Source organism: Arctopsyche grandis, chromosome 5, assembly GCF_051622035.1.
Source record: "Arctopsyche grandis isolate Sample6627 chromosome 5, ASM5162203v2, whole genome shotgun sequence".
Classification (NCBI taxonomy): domain Eukaryota; kingdom Metazoa; phylum Arthropoda; class Insecta; order Trichoptera; family Hydropsychidae; genus Arctopsyche; species Arctopsyche grandis.
Window position 1 is genome coordinate 16,898,930 of NC_135359.1, and position 18,420 is coordinate 16,917,349.

The window sequence follows — 18,420 nt, forward strand, 5'->3', positions numbered from 1 at the left end:
ATTATTTCCCTTTAGATGTAAATAGTTTTTAAAAGCTTCTATTTAGTTTGACTTTGTTGTATATATGTATTTACTTGCATAGTTTTGTTTTTGAAATCACTGTCGTCTTCACTTAACAACACTCCAATAAAGTTACAATTAAGTCACAATTATAATATGGTGCAACACTGTTTTTATTTACAAACAATCATTTTTCAATGTAAGATTATCACTTTTTATTATATTATATATGTAATATAATAATATAATTAAATATTTATGATTTTACTAGAGGATTACGGTATGCAAAAAGTTTATCACGTTATTGCACAATAATCAGTTTTTTACCATTTTTTTTATGACTTATTATGTGATTGCACTGGGATTTATGGTTGTTATTTATAACTTTTCGACGAAAAAATATAATGAGGTACTCGGAGCCCCGTTTAACAGACAGCGTCTCGAATGATCAAATTTTACTGTTTTTGTATCGATACATAAAATAATTATAATTCATGTATATTTTATGTGCAATAAAATTTATTTTTAAGTTGGATAGCAGCAATAATAGTATCTTATTATTCACAATTGTTTTTTGATTTCATATCGTAAAAAATATACTTATGATATATTCAGTACCAAAAATATTACACGAGTGGGTTGGTTCTATATTGGACAAAAATTAATTTTGGCATTGTTTAATTCATGTTCTAGGCATGCTCTAAAGTTGTATTATTTCTATTAACTTTTTATCGTAGCATTATTTATTGTCGGAAAACATGTTTTATATCCTTTAAATGGTTTTTTTCGATAAAAATAATGCTTAATAATGCTTAAGAAGCCTTGTTAATAACAAAATTCATTTAATTTTATTGTTATGTATAAAAAATAAATCCTTTATAATTTATACCATTGACTACTGTTTCTTTAATAACTTATATTATAATTATTACAAAATACGTACAATATGCTTTGTGACTTTACGACTCTGTATATTTAATAATTTTTTATTTTAGAAAAACTTCATTGGAAAAACTATCAAATTATTTATAAACGTAATCAATGCCTAACATGTATCGATTGCTGAGTGAGGAAAATTACAATAGAACCTTCTAGATAAAATTGGCTTATCAGTGGTTGAATTATGTACATACACAAATGTATATATATATATATGTACATACATATATATGTGTTCGTAAGCAACAACATCTCAACCAAACTTTCCTCATGTCTAATGAAAAGATAAATACAGTTAATAAAATGTTTTTAAATAAGTACATGTATATATGTGCACATATTAGTTGGTAATAAAAAACATATTATTAGTATCATTTGTTTAGTTGAAATTTGTGAAAATTTATGAACTGATTTTGATCCACTTCCAATCGCTTCGATTTTTTACCGATATACAGGCGTTAGCTCTCATTAAAGCAAGCAAATGTCACCGACATAAAGCTAGAGGAATTTAATAATTAACGAAATCTTTGAAAATTACATCGGAATCATCTGTCAGATCGACGTGATGACAACTAGCTACACAAATGTGCCTTTCTACCGCCCCTACGCTACTTACAGTTATAACAGTTACTTTATCCACATCTAACATAAACTTTGTACTACAGGCTTTCATATTTTCTCCTATATATGTATTTTTAATTTATCAATATATTATATCATTCGGCAATAATGGTGAAAATTGTGATTTACACAAATTTCTCGTAATTTGATTATGATGTAATTTTTAACGTGTCCTTCGAAACGAAACATATGTATATTCATTGCACATAAAATCATATGAGCATTTCAAATATATGTACATAAAACGGTCAAGTCTATCGCTGTAATATACATTCATCATTTAAAACATTCGCCAAGGTTAATTGTCGAAATTACAACATCGGTGTAATAAAATAATACAATATGCTGCACATTCACCGTAAAAGATTATGTTATATTGCAGAATTCCTCATGGCATTATACATAGACCATAAAGTCATAACTTTTAACACAGTATGAAAGAGTCATATGTACTTTTCAGAGATGTGGTTATGTTGAATTATCCTTTTTCCTGTCGAACGTCACGTGTGCTTAGATAACACGATAAAATATGACAAAAGCAAATATTTTGTTACAAAATATGTGTTCAGCTACAAATAGGTCTACACTCTACATATGTATGTACATGGTTCGCCTGTATTATTGTTGTGTACTTAGTGACGACTAATGCAGCGTATCTCAATACAATTTGTGTCTGGTCTGCACCTAAAGTTACAATTAATTGGAAATTTTTTTTTTGTGATTTACGGTCGCATCACATATCCAACAAAATCAAGGACCTATCACCTACTAACAATTATCCTTCCAGTGCACGTGCATTTATAATTTTACTAGTCATATAACGCACACGTAAATAATAAAATCAAACTGAAGTATATACAGGTGCGAACGTTTTATAGCGTGAACAGAGCGTATTGTAAGGAATAGCACTATTGAATAGAGTGAACATATTTTTTTGAAGAAATCAAAGGACATACATATAAAGAATTATTTTATAACTAAAAAAAATGCTTTATAAGTTTATAACATTTATTATAAAATATATGCATACAATATTTATACAATCATATTTATTTCACATTATTAATAAAAATGCTGCATTCTTGGAAATGGCCAGGAAGGCGCATTGGGGTTTACTTGTTAGGCCTTCCCGGTATGTATACATACACCCAGCGCAAATCGAAGCTTATCAGTCACAAATTTTACCGGAATGGCCCATTTTTCGCCCTATTGGGTCTCACTTTCTGGCAATTTTGTTTTTATAATTTTACAGTTTTTTTCAGCATACCTCAACGTATTGTTGCCAAAAACTTTTAAAGTCAGTTTGCCCCAGACTTTCAAGTAGTGCGTGTCTTTTTTTAGTGTTGTGAGCGTTGAGCGTAAAATATGAATTTTTGTCGATCGCCGAGAAATCAAAAATTGTCACTTTCTGGGAGGAAAATTATTCTTTTGTGGAAATTTATCGACGAACGGGGACGTATTCTACCTACAATAACTATATTTTTTAAGAAGTATAAAAAAACAATGGACATAACACCTGTCGAAAGAGGAAAAATGGCAAAAAAACTGACTTCTCGAGACGAACGGATTTTAAAGAGAATTTTACTTCAAAATAGTTTCAAAACTGCGTCAGAAATTAGGTCTGAGTTCATTGAAGTTGGAAAAAACAGTAAGCCTTAGAACAGTTTAATATAAACTAAATGAACTTGGTCTATTTTAACGGGCCGTGCAAAAAAAAACCCTCCTCCCGAAGAAAATGAAGGATACTCGTCTTTGGTGGGCCAAAGAGAAGAAAAATTGGACAGTTCAAGATTGGGAGACGATTACTTTTTCAGATGAATCCAAATTCAACCTGATTGGATCAGATGGGATGGCGTTAGTACGACGAAAATCAGGAGAACGCTATAAAGAATCGTGCTAAGCGCTGACTGTTTAACATTCGCCATGGTATGGTATTGGGGGCCATCACACGGTATGGCGTTGGGTCAATCATTAAACTAGATGGGATAGTCAACTCACAGGAGTATAAAAAAAGCGTTATTCCTACATTAGAAGGCTTACCGGAAATGGTTAAGGATCTTGTCTTTCACGATGATTCAGCACCGGCGCATCGTTCAAAATTTTAGAGTATTCAAATTGTTTTCACAATTAATTTTAATTATTTTTAATGCATTGGTATATCACCTTTTGTTTTTTTTTTAAATATCGATCAAGATAAAGATAGTTTAGGTATAAACTCCATTGAATGGCCAGGAAACAGCTCGGATCTAAATATAATCGAAAATATGTGAAGCAAAATAGGCAAAAAAATTAGAGATAAGAAACCAAAAACGATAAAATAATTAAAATACATTATTTATGATGTATGCTACAATGAAATTAGTGATGAATTATTAAAAAAATAATATGAATCACTACTTAAACGAATAAAACTATTTATTAAAAACAAAGGGGGTCCCATTAAATATTAAAATAAAAAAACATTTTTATTTGTATTCCCTACTATTATTTGAAGTCCCCTTGATATGTTGAAAAGCTTGAAAAAGAAAAAAAATCCGTTTTCATCGATTTTTTGATTTATGAAATCTACTCCAGGTATAAAAAAAATGTTCATTTTTACTCAAAATTTACAATGATTCCCCTCATAATGTTATCTGTTGACGAAATCGTTTTTTTTTTTACTGCATATTGATGAAGAGGAGTTGTAGAAATTAATACGAAAACTGTTATTTTAAATTCCTTTCCTAGTCTTTTAAAATATATCGTTATTTGCATGTGATGCAACTGATAAGCTTCGTTTTGCGCTGGGTGTATGTAAAAAAAAAAAATATTGGAATTTAAAAAACATATACCGATGGAATAAATACGTTTAGATAAAAAAAATATTGAGATAGAAAACCAATCCTTATAAACGTGGTGAAGTGAAAAATTTGCGAAATAAGCTCATTACATCATGGATAAAAAATGTTTTAAAAAAATGTATATTTTTGCTTTTTAAAATTCACTAGATAATCAAATAAAATAATTTTAAAGCATTGAAAAATCGCAATCAATAGGAAGAACATCTGAATATTGATTCCAGAACTTACTTTTGGCATCGCAATATTAGATTTTGAGTTAAAGACTATAAAAGCCGGAACACTGTAAAAAGTGCGCGATATTTTTAAACGGTCACATATCATAAACAGTTCAAAAAGAAACCAACAAAAATCATTATCGTATTCGAATTTAGTGGGTCAAACTAAGTAAATATTGATTAGTTCTGATGATTTTTGTTGTTGCTCAGGGTAATCAATACAGGTTTGATAAAATTTATGAATTGCATATTTAAACATTTCTGTGTTAATATTTTTGGCGATAGTCGATATTACAAAATAAAGGACAGAAGGGCAATTTTACAAAATAAAGGACAGAGCAGTGAAATGAAGGACTGTCCTCTTCAATAAAGGACGTATGGTCAGCGTAACTATGGGGGGACGGGGGGTGGATTGTACTTTAAAAAGTCAGAAGAAAAAAAATAGCACGTAAGTCAGAGTGTTACTCACGTGGGTTGGATTATTTTTACAAAACAAGAATATGTTGAAATTATTATGAATTTAAAATATTCTGGGAAGTGCTGTTTAAACCGTTTCTTTATTTGCCCTTTAACTCGAGATATACATACATACATACATATGTACTTATAATACTGCATGGCATTTTCCATAGGTTTCGTTCGTAGGCTGTTTGGTGTTTTAACACAAATTCTTCCAGTTGTTTTATTTATAGAGCATACCGTGACATATTAATTAATGACTCAATTTTATTATGGTGTAATTTTTGGTTCAAACTTAAAATTATGTCAATTGGTAATGAAACTAATCGAATGCCGCAGTTTTTAAATGGGATAATTGGGTGGAATGAGTGAATTGTGAAACACTGGAACTGACACTCGAAGCTTTATTGTTGTTATGAACTTGTTTACATTTTTAACCTCAGGTTAACAATCTCGTTTACATATCGGCAAACCCTATTATTTGCATCTAAAGAATTATTAAACATCCTATGTTTGGATGACGACGTATGGAAAAGTACATAATGTAAACGTCAATGAAGGAGTTTGAGGTTAAATGATGGCGTTGCTAGGGGTGGTGGTTTCAATTATTAATATTTGTTAATTGTTATGAATTACGAGAGGAAGCGCCAAAAGAGAAGCTAAGTTCACACGTTGTTTCTGGATTGTGTCTCCGTTCTGACTGAATCAGTTGACCTTCTTACCTTTAGGTACATACGCTGATTTCTCAGGAATTCGAACAAAAGCCAATTATGGCTCATATTTGATGATGAAGGATTTTGATGATGCACCTATACATATATTTCATGTATGTATAGCTGCACCAGACGGATTTCGCGGTAGCTGTATAAATACAGAAAGCTGTACATATATATACAAAAATTACAATGAGGCGTGTAGCCGCTCGGGATCCGTTATACAACGAATATGTCGAATTAGCGTTTTTCAATTTGAGCAATTTGGTGTCATCGCAAAAATGGTGTCACCCGGTTCAGACCGCACTCCCCGCACGGGCATAGCGACGCTACTGTAACTTTTAGAGTTTGCCTACTGTCAAGATGACTCGAATGAAATATATATAGTTTTACTAAAATGAGGATGAGGATGATGAAGGATCTGTAACCATATTATATTAATTTTCTCATCGTATAAAATACTTAAGATATTTAAAAAAATATGAATCGTTTACAATTTTTTTTAATTACCAGCACGCACTTAGTGATTAAAGCATTTTGTATGAATAGTATAATTTCAATTTCAATTTCTATCAATAAAATTTACGTCGGCAGTCATTGGAGAACATACATATTTTTATTGGATCATGCTTAATACCGAGATGACACGACACAAGTAAAGTCAGACCGAGTCACTCGGATGTTACTCGTTATGTGGCAACGTCCGATTGACTAAATTAGCAAACTCGGTTTGAGTGCACTCGTATTATCAAGCTCTTAGTCACAATTGAAGATTTTTTGTACAATTAAAATCTAATGAAAATTTCAAACTTTTTTAGTTATTTTTCTACGATTGATTTATAATATTTTAATTAATCATTTTCATGCGACATTCGCGTTCGACATTCGATTCAGTACAGCATAAAATAGTAATATAGATCGAACCGATTCGCTGATTCGTAATTGATTCCGAATGGGACCAATTGACTATAAAAATGTAGCTTGTGTGTGTGTGTGGTTTTCCTCTGAATTATTCACTGATGACATACTCATTTTTCGTTGCTATGAGTGATCAATTTATTTTCATGAATTAGTGTAGTCCATTGAAGATATGATACAGAGCTTTGGGTTACATAATGAACCACTCATATGTAGATTGATCTATCATACGTACACGGTTTTTATCTTCATTAACGGACGAATTAGGAAATTAAATTTTGGGTTATGGTGGGTGTGGAAATTAATATTTTAAATACATATATTTAACAGTCGATAAACATAAAAAAACACACCTAAAAGTCACACCTACCAATCACAATAATGAATTTATATTTGAAACTTTGCGATGCACCTTGCGTTTCACTTTTTCGGTTCGCGTGCGTTACTTTCACTTCCCCTATATCATACTTACATACCAATACAAGATGCGAATAATAAATAGCAAATTGACAATTGCGTAATCATGCAAATCTTTTTGGAACTCGGCACTTTCATGCTTCAATTCAGACACGTGTGTACATCAACTGAGCCGCGATTCTCAAACTTTTTTTCCCAAAAATCCAATTGGATCAAGGAAAAATTCATTATATTATACTATCACACTCAAAGAAGTGTGGAATGCTGTATGCTCGACATAGCGAGGACAGATATAAAAGGGTATGGGTCAGAAGAATGCAGTAGTGTAGTGCCAAATAAAAAAGAACCAGGTCGGTGTTTAATTTTTATGACCCCCAATAGGATAGGTCCAACTCTCAGGATGGTGACCCAAACTCGACCATGTCGTAGAGCCCCTACAACATGATTAATTTATTTGATAATTTTGTCCAAAAAAAAGATAAAAACAATGAAAAGTCGTGTATTTTAATCAAATTGATATTCTAGTCGAATTCACTGAATACATTTTTCTTTTGAATCTACCTAATTTTCCGTGATTTCTAGGAACGAAAAAAAATGCTTGGTAGTAGGGTTGCACATGTGTTTCAGCCACCCCTCCCTAAAAAAAAATCCTGGCTACGATAGTGGGAGAGTATAGTCACAGCTAGAAGAATGGACGAAAGGTGAACAAAAAATTGCTGAAATAGCACCTGAGAGAATATAAAAGGGTGAAAGGAAAATATGTGGATGAAATTAGAAAAATGTGTGGGGTGAGTTAAATGAGAGTTGCGCAAAACAGAAACGTATGGAAGCGTGTTGGAGAGGCCTTCATCCAGAAGTGGATGGTGAATGGCTGTAAATGATGATGATGGTATTATTCTATCCACCTGCTCTTACTAGTGGGCCGCATACAAAGTTTTTGAAAACGCTTTCATATGTACGAAATTCTATGCAACGTATATAGAATTATGTGTGTACATAAATATACTAATATTAAAATAAAAAAAAAATATATGTACTGAAGCCGACTTGTAATGAACAATACTGAATGATGCAATACGGAGATTGCCCAATTTTTAGGCGGTGATTTTATTCTGCTCTTGCACAACTGCCATGCAACCAATTCTAACTATGGGAGCTCCCATAAGGCACCGTTTTCTTATAAATTAAAAATGTATGTCCATATTTTGCAACGGTGATGAATTATTTCTCAAATAAAACATTCTTATTCTAAAAACCTTGGCTTTAACGTCAACAATAGACTCACGTCAAAAATACAACCTGCTCATTGTGTGGACATGAATCAAGTGCGACTTGGTCGTTGGAATAATAGAGAAGTGTGTCAGGTAGGAAATGACACGAAAAAGATCGTGATTAATAACGACAGTGTTACAAAAAAGTTGCGGTTTACCTGGATGTATAAGAACACCTCTTCAGTCATAGAGTGGTTATTAAAATTCCTACAAAACAAATTCGTATATAATGATCAATCATTATATCTAAAAAAAATGTCAAATGAAGTAAACAGTTTTCTGACAATGGCGCCAACGATTTTCAAGATTTGATGGTAGGTCTCAATCGTGGAATGTAATGCTGTTCAGTGGAAAAAAATATCTGAAATGTTGGTGAGTGGATAGGACTATCGAGTTTTACTGCTGTAGTATCATTTGGATCCAATCGTTAGCCTAAATTCGCTGCTTGAACTCCGAAACACCATAGCGGGGAACCCGTCAGTGCGGAACGATGCTTATCGTGAAAAATGTGGACATTGTGGTAACGGGCATACGCCATTAACATATAGGAATTTAACAAAAAAAAAAGAAAACAATGCCAGACCCAGAGTGATATTTGGAATCGATGGAATCGTCAGTGAATTTCAGTAGTTTTCAGCCTGTGTACTTATTTTAAGCATTTCCTCAATTTGTCGTGCATAGGTAATGTTCTTTTGCTCCGAATGCAGATTTTATGATTTTACCGCTTTCCTCGTTTTACATAACGTACGCGTCATTTTGTATGTTTACCTATAATTAGCAGTAACCGATCTGTTGGCGAAATTGATACCGCTTAGGTACACCGTTTGTTTCGTATGGCGAAAATAATGTTTCCGCTGTATCCAACGAAATTAACGAGTATGAAGGAAAATAAAAAAAACACACATCAGTAACGTGCCGTAATTTTTTTTAAACAGGGGACTTGCTATAGACAAAAAAATATTTTTCTAATTTTTGAATTATAACAATTTGTCTTGAAGTGACGAGTATAATTTTTAATTTTTGTGCTAACAGAAATATTCTAAGTAGCCTACATTTCTTAACAACATCTTGTTTTTCTTCAAAACTCAATCTTCTGAATGATTTGTCGAACAATCGATCGATAATGCAACACTCCAAACCTTAAGTATTTATTTCCGAGCGCTCCGTACTGATTTGCTCTGAGGGAATCGTTTCGTGAACCGAGTCCCTGGCCATATTTGTACTCTAGAAGTTCTGTGTAAATATGTGTTATTTTACCCATAGTCCAACATGATATATGATGGACACAAATCCTAATATTTCTAGTGAAAATTCCATAAATGCTTGAAGAGACGAGTACATTTAAAAATGTTTTGTCTTCGACAGACTGCCTATACATAACTATTCCCCCGTACAGGGAACATAATTAAGTGAGTCCGTGCAAGCGAACGACGCCGCGGACCATCCCATAACAATCCACTACCTTCCCTCAGGTAGGGCCGATTCCGGTTTCTGAACTTCGTTAATCCGGGTGAACAATATCAATATGGACAACTATTTGAATTTATTGTAATCGAATTATTAATGTTTTTAAAATTTGGGTAAAAGATTTTAGGGGAATAGCCTAGTCCCTCTGGTACATTGACGGCACGTTACTGATACCTGTTCAAGTGCATTCATACATATGTATATACATGGCTATACAATTCTGTTCAGAGGAATCTCGCACACGTTACTAAAATATCGATCATGGAACATCTGGCACCCGGTAATTCCATCCATCGAAAGTTACCCACGCAAACTATCATACCAACGAGAATTTGAGTGCCAGATATTCCGTATTCGCGATTTTGGTGGCAACGATTGTAGTGTGCGCGATCGCAATGTGCGAAATAGTCCGTTTAGTATATATCAGCTACTCTACATACTTAATTCGATTTTAATTTAATTTATTTTTCATATATTATTTGACAACCCTAATGTGTATGTACATATTGGTGAATCATTGCATTATGAGATCACGCTGCCGCCTCGTTGCGTAGACGTGTAAATTTCGTGCTATGATCAAGGGCGTTGTATCAATTATGCTCAAAATAAACACTTATTAGACTCTAAAATTAAAATTAAAACGTCATATCTCAAAGATAACCCAAAATAAATCTAAGCATATTCGGAAAATTCTTGGCTTAAATTGTTTTTTTTTTTTTTTTTAATAATAGTGTATAACCTATTTAGAATTTAAAAATAATTAAAGAATAAATTCAGCAATTCTACACGTCATTAATTTTTATTGAGCTATAAAAAATATCACTCGAATTAACATCGTTTATACACATAAAGTAAAAATAAACAATGTAAACCTTTGCAATGATGATTGCTAGCTTACACGGCCTAGTTTATTATGATGTTATTATTAAAATTTCACTGCATCTTACAATGAAAGCTGAAATGTAATATATAATTTCGAAAGAGACTTTGTATATAAATATGTATGTATGTATATATGTAACCTTCGTTCGTAGACGACACATCCGATTTTTTTTTTTTTGATTCATAAGCGCCGATTCGATTTTTTTCGATTCAAAGAATTCGAAGTCCCCGGGGGTGAAGACGCCGGGGGTGCAGCCGCCGAGAGCGAAGCCCTAGAGGACGAAGGCTCCGGGGGCGCAGGCACCGGATTCTGGTATACATATAATTTCGAAAGAGACGGTATATATGTTTGTTTCTTCGTGTTATTATATAATATTAATGATAGACCCAATAAATATCAACTCTGCGGTAGCGGGTTTGAGTTCGAAAACCTACACAGGGCAAAACATTTTTCTCTGGTTTTTATATCTCAAGTGTTGGGCCCGTTGATTTCAACGGGTGGTTTCGAAAAGGAATTGAAACTCGAATAAAAATAAAGTTAAAGATATTGAATCGACTGGTTTCGGGAAGAGATTGATGCACGAATTGATTACGTGGATTTTGTGGATCGCCGACGCCCCGACGTCTTTGCCCCTAGAGCCCCCGATGCCTTGGGCACCCCGGGGCCTACGCCCCCGGCGCCTCCGACGCCCAGGGGCCTTCGCCCCAGTGCTCCGGATGCCTCCGGCGCCCGAAGCACAAAAATGAAAAACAAAACAAATACTATTAGTCAAAAATAAGAGGAGAATAATTGGGAATTTCTTATATCAATAGTCAGCACCAATATATATGTAATATAAGAACCAGCCGTGAATATAAGACGTCCCTGTGAGGCCCAAATGGAAGAGAGAAGATCAAAATTCACTCATACGTCACATCCAATTATGAAAATAATGATGAGCGCAGGTTACCAGACAAATAGCTTAAAATAACCTCTAAGCTTACTGAGGTGGAAAATATCACATACAGGCACGACAGCAACGATTTCATTAAGAAGTCGAATAGCTCTTGGAATAGGAGCCGTCAGATAAAGGACTGTGCGGGTAGGAGGTGCAACCATCAGATGATGTCTACCATGGACATAATTATTAGGAACATAAATTCCCAACTGTTCCAGCTGCAACGAGTATGATATTTTAGTACCCTAAATAAATAGAACAAATCAATGTACGGTTTTTAAAGTATAATGACCGTTTTTCGTGCCATTGTACAGACCCACGTGTCTTATCGTTCATTAAATTTTAAAATGCAACCGCTATCGTTATTCCGTGCAAGCTCACCATAAATCGATCGCAACCAAATCAAAAGCGCACTTCTTTAGCTTTTGTTGTTGAAATTAGAAAAAATAAAAGAAGAAATGACGTCTTCGAAATGCACACGTGTTAGGCGACAGTTTCACTAATGCGAGGTGTAAAGATCGCGTGTGATAAGAACAGACGGCCAGAAAATACCATTAATTTACATTTGGAAAAGTGACTGTTCCACTCCTTTTTATTTTGCTCTGTATTTTGAATACATTTCTGTTACTAATGTAAATAAACTATTTGAGACACTCCTTTTATAATAAATCATGTTTGTAATCGGAACAAACTGAAACGTTGCTCCGTTTCGTCAAACCCTGGATACTACAAAAAGTTCCAACTCGTGAAATCAACGGAATAATGACTACTATTACTAATTTCACAACTTTTAGGATCCTGAATTTCACATTTACACTCACAAATAGATGTTTAATGACACGCAGTAATGGTTTGAGTCCTTTTTAACATATGGTTTTCAGTTTTTGATCTGATAGAGAGAAATAAATGCCCACGGATGCGGATGTTTGTCGGCAGGCGAGTTTTTACAAATATTTTTTATAAGGGTGGTATTTTTACCGATATCTTTATCTTTACGGTAAAGCTAAGATGCTGCACAAATTACAATGCATTCAAAGAAGTATGGAACGCTGTATGCTTGACATAACGAGGAAATACAGGAAGTGGAATACGTGGGTGAGAAGTATAATAAGGGTATTATAGTCGATATAGTGGATATAGATCCACTATAGTCGATATAGTGGATCGAGTGAAGAGATTGTAGTGACAATCGGCGGGCAACGTGGCTCAAAGAATAAACGAAAGGTTAAAAGAAAAATAAGTGCTAGAATGGTACCCAAGAGAATGGAAAAGGGTTAAAGATAGACCGTAGGGAAGATGGGTGGACGAAATTAGGAAGATGTGTGGGGTGAGATATGTACATACATATGTAGATGAGAGTTGCGCAAAACAGAGATGAGTTGAAGCGTATTGGAAAGGCCTTCATCCAGCAGTGGATGGTGAATGGCTGTAGATGATGATTTACGTTTTATTATTTTTTAAATAAGGTTTTTACTTTTTAAAATTATCTGTCATCTAATATTTAATTTCAAAAGAGACTTTGTAAGGTTTGTTGTTTATTGCGTTTGATGCGAAACTTTGATTTATTTATCGAAAAAAAAAAATCAAAGTTTCTATGACGACGACATCCATATCGTTGTCGAATATTTTTTTTTTTTTCGATTCAAATAAATTTAATATAAAAACAAATGAATGTTTACTATTAGATTATTTTGCCATGTTTAAGCTGTTTATATTACAAATACCAATTCGTATATAATAATCTAATATATAATTTCGAAAGAGACTTTGTATGTATGTAAGTATGTATGTATCTTTGGTTGGGAACTTCGTAAACAAAACAAAGTTTCTACGACGACAATTCAATTGGTTGAACATTATTTTTTTTCGATTCAAATAAATTTAATAAAAAACAAATGAATATTTACTATTAGATTCGCCATGTTTACGCTGTTTATATTACAAATACTGAGCGAAGCCGGGTAAAACAACTTGTAATATATAAAGGGCAGCAAACATAATTTTACCCGGGGCGACGAATAAGCTGAATCCAGTTATTTTTCAGCAGACTTGTCTGCCAACAGATAAGATGTTCCAGGAAAGGTTTTCTGAAACATCACTGAGAGATTTGCCCTTTACATATGAACGAAAGATGCTTCTAGAGACAGCACTATTTACAAAGCTAGGTGTGTGCCATGCAAAGTTATATGGCCATACAATCAATAGGTGTAATAATAATCAAAACCTTAATAGCCTGGCCATATAATCGAATGTGACAATCGCTCATAGCTTTGAAAGATATATGTAATACTCATTCAAAGCGAATCGTAAAGATATCACAATTCGACCGGTAGTGTTTACATTGAAAAGCAGAATAGTATTGATTTTTTCGTTCGCATTTATACATTTTTTTTACGATAATGATGTTTTCGGTATGGTCGGGTGATGATTCAACGATACAACAATGGGCTACGAGCACCGTAGCTACACAGCTGTAGCTACGATCGAATGTTTGAATGGTCACTACTTGACGTGGGTGTGACCGGTCATAAAATCGAAAAGAGTTCATATATGAAAGTATACATAGGTGTATTATGTATCGATCGATCAGTTTTATTGTTCAAACATGCATCACATGTTTACGGTGCATAGGCGTAAACATTATGGAATTAAAAGTGTACCTGTACGTATGTATGTATGTAATATGGGTTACGAATCGGCCGTGCTGAAAGATTAAAATTGTAATCCATTATATTTACTGACACGTCAAATCTTACCTACTAGAATTAGTGCAAATGTCGTAATGCTAATCGAGTTTGTATGGAACAATTTGATGACGGTTTTGTGACATTCTCACCTATTAAAAAATACAATAATAAGAATGACATAATGCGCGATCAATACATGTCGGTCTGAAGACAAATGACACATCGCAATAGTGATTTCACCTTTTTATAGTATTTCTTACAAATTATAAAATGATTTAAAGGAGAATATAATATATCCAGGACAAATGGTATTTATATAGAATACATACACATGACTAACTGCAAGAAAAAGATTTTAAGATGCTCTAAGATTTTAAGATTTTATTTATTTATTTTATTTAAACGGTAAATAATCTCTCGTAAAAACCGATAAATTAAATTTTTTACGTGGATTAGATATTTGTATGTGGCTACTATTCTCAAAAAAGTTATCTTTCACACTTAAAAGTCCATTCGTAATAATTAATAATCATAATTGAACCAACCGCCTGCTTGCATTTATTACGACTTGGTTGGTCTGTGTTGCCACTCTTAAGCATGCATCAGTGTAGCCACTCTTACGAATACATCAGTGGTGCTACGAAAGAACGACAAATTGATGGAAGGCTTGCTACTCGCAACAACTTATTACAATGAGTTAGTATTGTTACGTACACCGCCGAGTAGTTGCAATCGGATTAGGCCAAGTAGCATCCCAGAGACTGTATGACCGTTATAATTGGTTTCAAGGATTATCTCTAGACTCTAAGTGCATGTACAGTCCCTGACCAGAATATTACGCCACCCCTCTCGAGATGCGTTTGGGTAAATTTGTCACGGTCGTAAATAACTCATTATGGGAACTTTTGGCCTCATTTTTTTGTGATCTTATCCTTAAATGCAACTCTATTCACTAGCAAAAAATATCGGTGGTAAATTGGGCCAGACAGCATCAACACTTCTCTCTGGATGATTGGAAACTGGTAATTTAATATGAAAAAAAATAATTATGAAATTAGACGAAATTTACAAAATCATTAATATGTGATTAATATTTGACCAAACGAAGTCGTACTGTTGACGTAGATATTTCACGTTTTCGTCCTTTAATTGTTGTTGAATATTTTTTTTTTGTATTAAATCGATTCTTGGAAACAAGCCTGGCGATTTTTCGATCCACACGAGGGCCAAATTTTTTTTTAGTACCACTATTAGCTCGCCGACTGAGTGTGGGGTCGCAATCAGTCTCCAGATTTTGTTTTATTTTTCTAATAGACGCCCTACTAACACCCTCCATTGTCGCGATTTTGTTTTGAGAAAACTTTCCTGTATTTAATAATGATGTAATGCTTGCAATTTTTTCTTTAGAAAGATCTGATTTTCTACCCATCTAAAAAAATCCAATAAAAGTTTTACAAGCAATTTAAATCATAAAACAAAGTAAAATTTCGAGATATTAAATACCAACTTACCTTTGAAATATGATAAAGTTGCAGTAAAAGAGAAAAAAACACAGTGCTTTTCACAAAATAATGAATGATTTTAACGGAAACGCACGTCAATATTGAACAAAATTCAGACGCAAACCGATTTCAAACATCTTTCTTTTGTTTTTGAAGACCTTTTGAGGGATAATCCACCGATATTTTTTGCTAGTGAATAGAGTTGCATTTAAGGATAAGATCACAAAAAAAATGAGGCCAAAAGTTCCCATAATGAGTTATTTACGACCGTGACAAATTTACCCAAACGCATCTCGAGAGGGGTGGCGTAATATTCTGGTCAGGGACTGTAGGCTAAATAATGGCCACCGAAGTGGCCGCTTTTTGGTCCCTTCGCAGAAGAGACCGATACTATGGGACTGGGTGTCGTGGGAATACATATCCGGGTACATGCCTAAACAATAGGGAAGTAACCGGATGCCTTGAGCGACCGACCCGCTATAAGGCGATATCAGGACATTCTGGACGGAACACTGCCAGTGCGTGTATCTCCTTAATCATCAATAAATGCTGTGACACGACTTTGGCCTTTTACTTGGATCCTCCACCCACCCCTACGCAACAGTATTACTACTGTACAAAGCTTCAAGACCTGTAATAAAATAGAAATATCATGAATTTACTATCTTGTATAACTCCTATTCATCCCGATCAAATTTTTAGTCATTTTAGACTATTAATACTGAAAATAAACAAATTCCACACGACCTGATCCACAATACGCCTTTGGAATGAGTGTTAATGCAATAATATGTAATTTATATGTACTTAATTCGCGATAAAATAATATTCGGTAATTACCGCAAAATTTTTCAATTTCCCGGTAATTACCGATGGTGAAATTTTGATGAATTACCGGTAATGCAATTCCTAGAATTACCTTATAGTTGACGTCGTAACATTTTATTGCTATATTCTAATTAGCAGAATATGGATACATAGGTACATAAATTAATGAAAGGATAAATGAAATCACATTAAATACATACATATATTGACTGCCGATTTTATACACGGAGAAAAATTTATATATGCATCGTTGTTTAATTTTTCTTTGTCTTTGTCATTTCTGTGACCATTTTTAAGGTTTTGTGCATTAGTTTCGTACACGAAGGGAAGTTACCTCAATAACCCAATGACACTTGGGGTGGTATATGTACGTTTAATAATAGTAATGATTCAGATTCATCAATAATATTTGTATGAAATTGAATGTCTGTGAATGAATTATTGAATGTCTGTGAATGTATGTATGATTGTCTGAATAGACAACTATGATAATAACCGGAAATCTCCTAAAAAAATTGATTCAATTTTTATTTCTCCGAATGAAATGGTAGACGGTACGTATACAAGACATCGCGATCAACGTGAATAATTAATATTGATATGATTGATGAAAGGGTTGTGGTAAATAATGCCTCCGACGTTTATTTACCGGTGCGGGGCATCACGATTGATATCTATATCGTTTAGGGGTGGTCAAGTCCGCCCCATACACCTTGGGGGGTGTCATTATGCAAATTGACGGGGCGATTCCTTTGTGTAAACGCTCGTTAAACGGAGTGTTCCGTTATATGAATTGAATGAAAATAAAATTGACACGTAGTGTGTGAAAATCGGATAATGTAATCAATTCGGACCGAGCGATTCACAATTTCACGTAAATATAGGTTTATAGTTTTTCCTTACGAGACATAATGAAGGCCATTTGGTAGGCTTGGCTGATATAATGTGTAAATACAAAAAAATTCTCTTCAATCAATATAAATAACTAGTATTGTACCCGTTGATTTCAACGGGTGGCTTCGAAAAGGAATTGATACACGAATTAAATTAAGTTACATTTATGTACTTATTTTTTTATATACTAGGAAAGCCTAACAGGCAAACCCTAATGCGCCTTCCCGGCCAATTACAAACAATGCAGTATTTTTATTACATAAGTTGCTGAATTAAAAGACACTGAAATACTCGAAATTAACGAGACATCTATGAACTTTAAACTTGTACATAAATTTTATTGTAAATAAATCATACTCGAATAGTGGTGACATAGTGGGTACGATTGGTTTTTGGCCAATTTAATGGAGGAACCGTTACGTCAATGAAATCAGAAAAATTGACAAACTCTGAGAGGAAACGATCGAATGGAGTCACAAATATCCAAGCCTGACCAGCAGCATTACATATAGTGTACTCAGAATAAATTCGTTTCTATCGAGGCCAACTCACGGGATCGAACCCGGCGACCTCTCAGTGCTAGGCAAAAGCCCGACCACCGAGCCACGCTGCTGGCTATGCTAAATATAAATATAGTGTAAGGTAATTTATAGGCTGTATTCATCGTAAAAATTCGAGCGCTCACTAAACGCTACCCGTTCACCCGCGTCGAAATGGTGAATGAATGCGTGTGTGTGTGCGTGCGTGCGTGCGTGTGTGCGTGTATATGTGTGTGTGCTTCGTGGTTGTGTGTATGTGTGTATGCGGTCTCCGTCACGGGCCGAAAGTC

General features: G+C 33.9%; 1 protein-coding gene across 1 annotated transcript in view; it reads left to right on the forward strand.

Annotated features, from left to right (window-relative positions):
- LOC143912255 (acyl-CoA Delta-9 desaturase-like) overlaps positions 1-18,420 on the forward strand; it is a 28,756-nt gene that overhangs the window by 531 nt on the left and 9,805 nt on the right. The window lies entirely within an intron of this gene.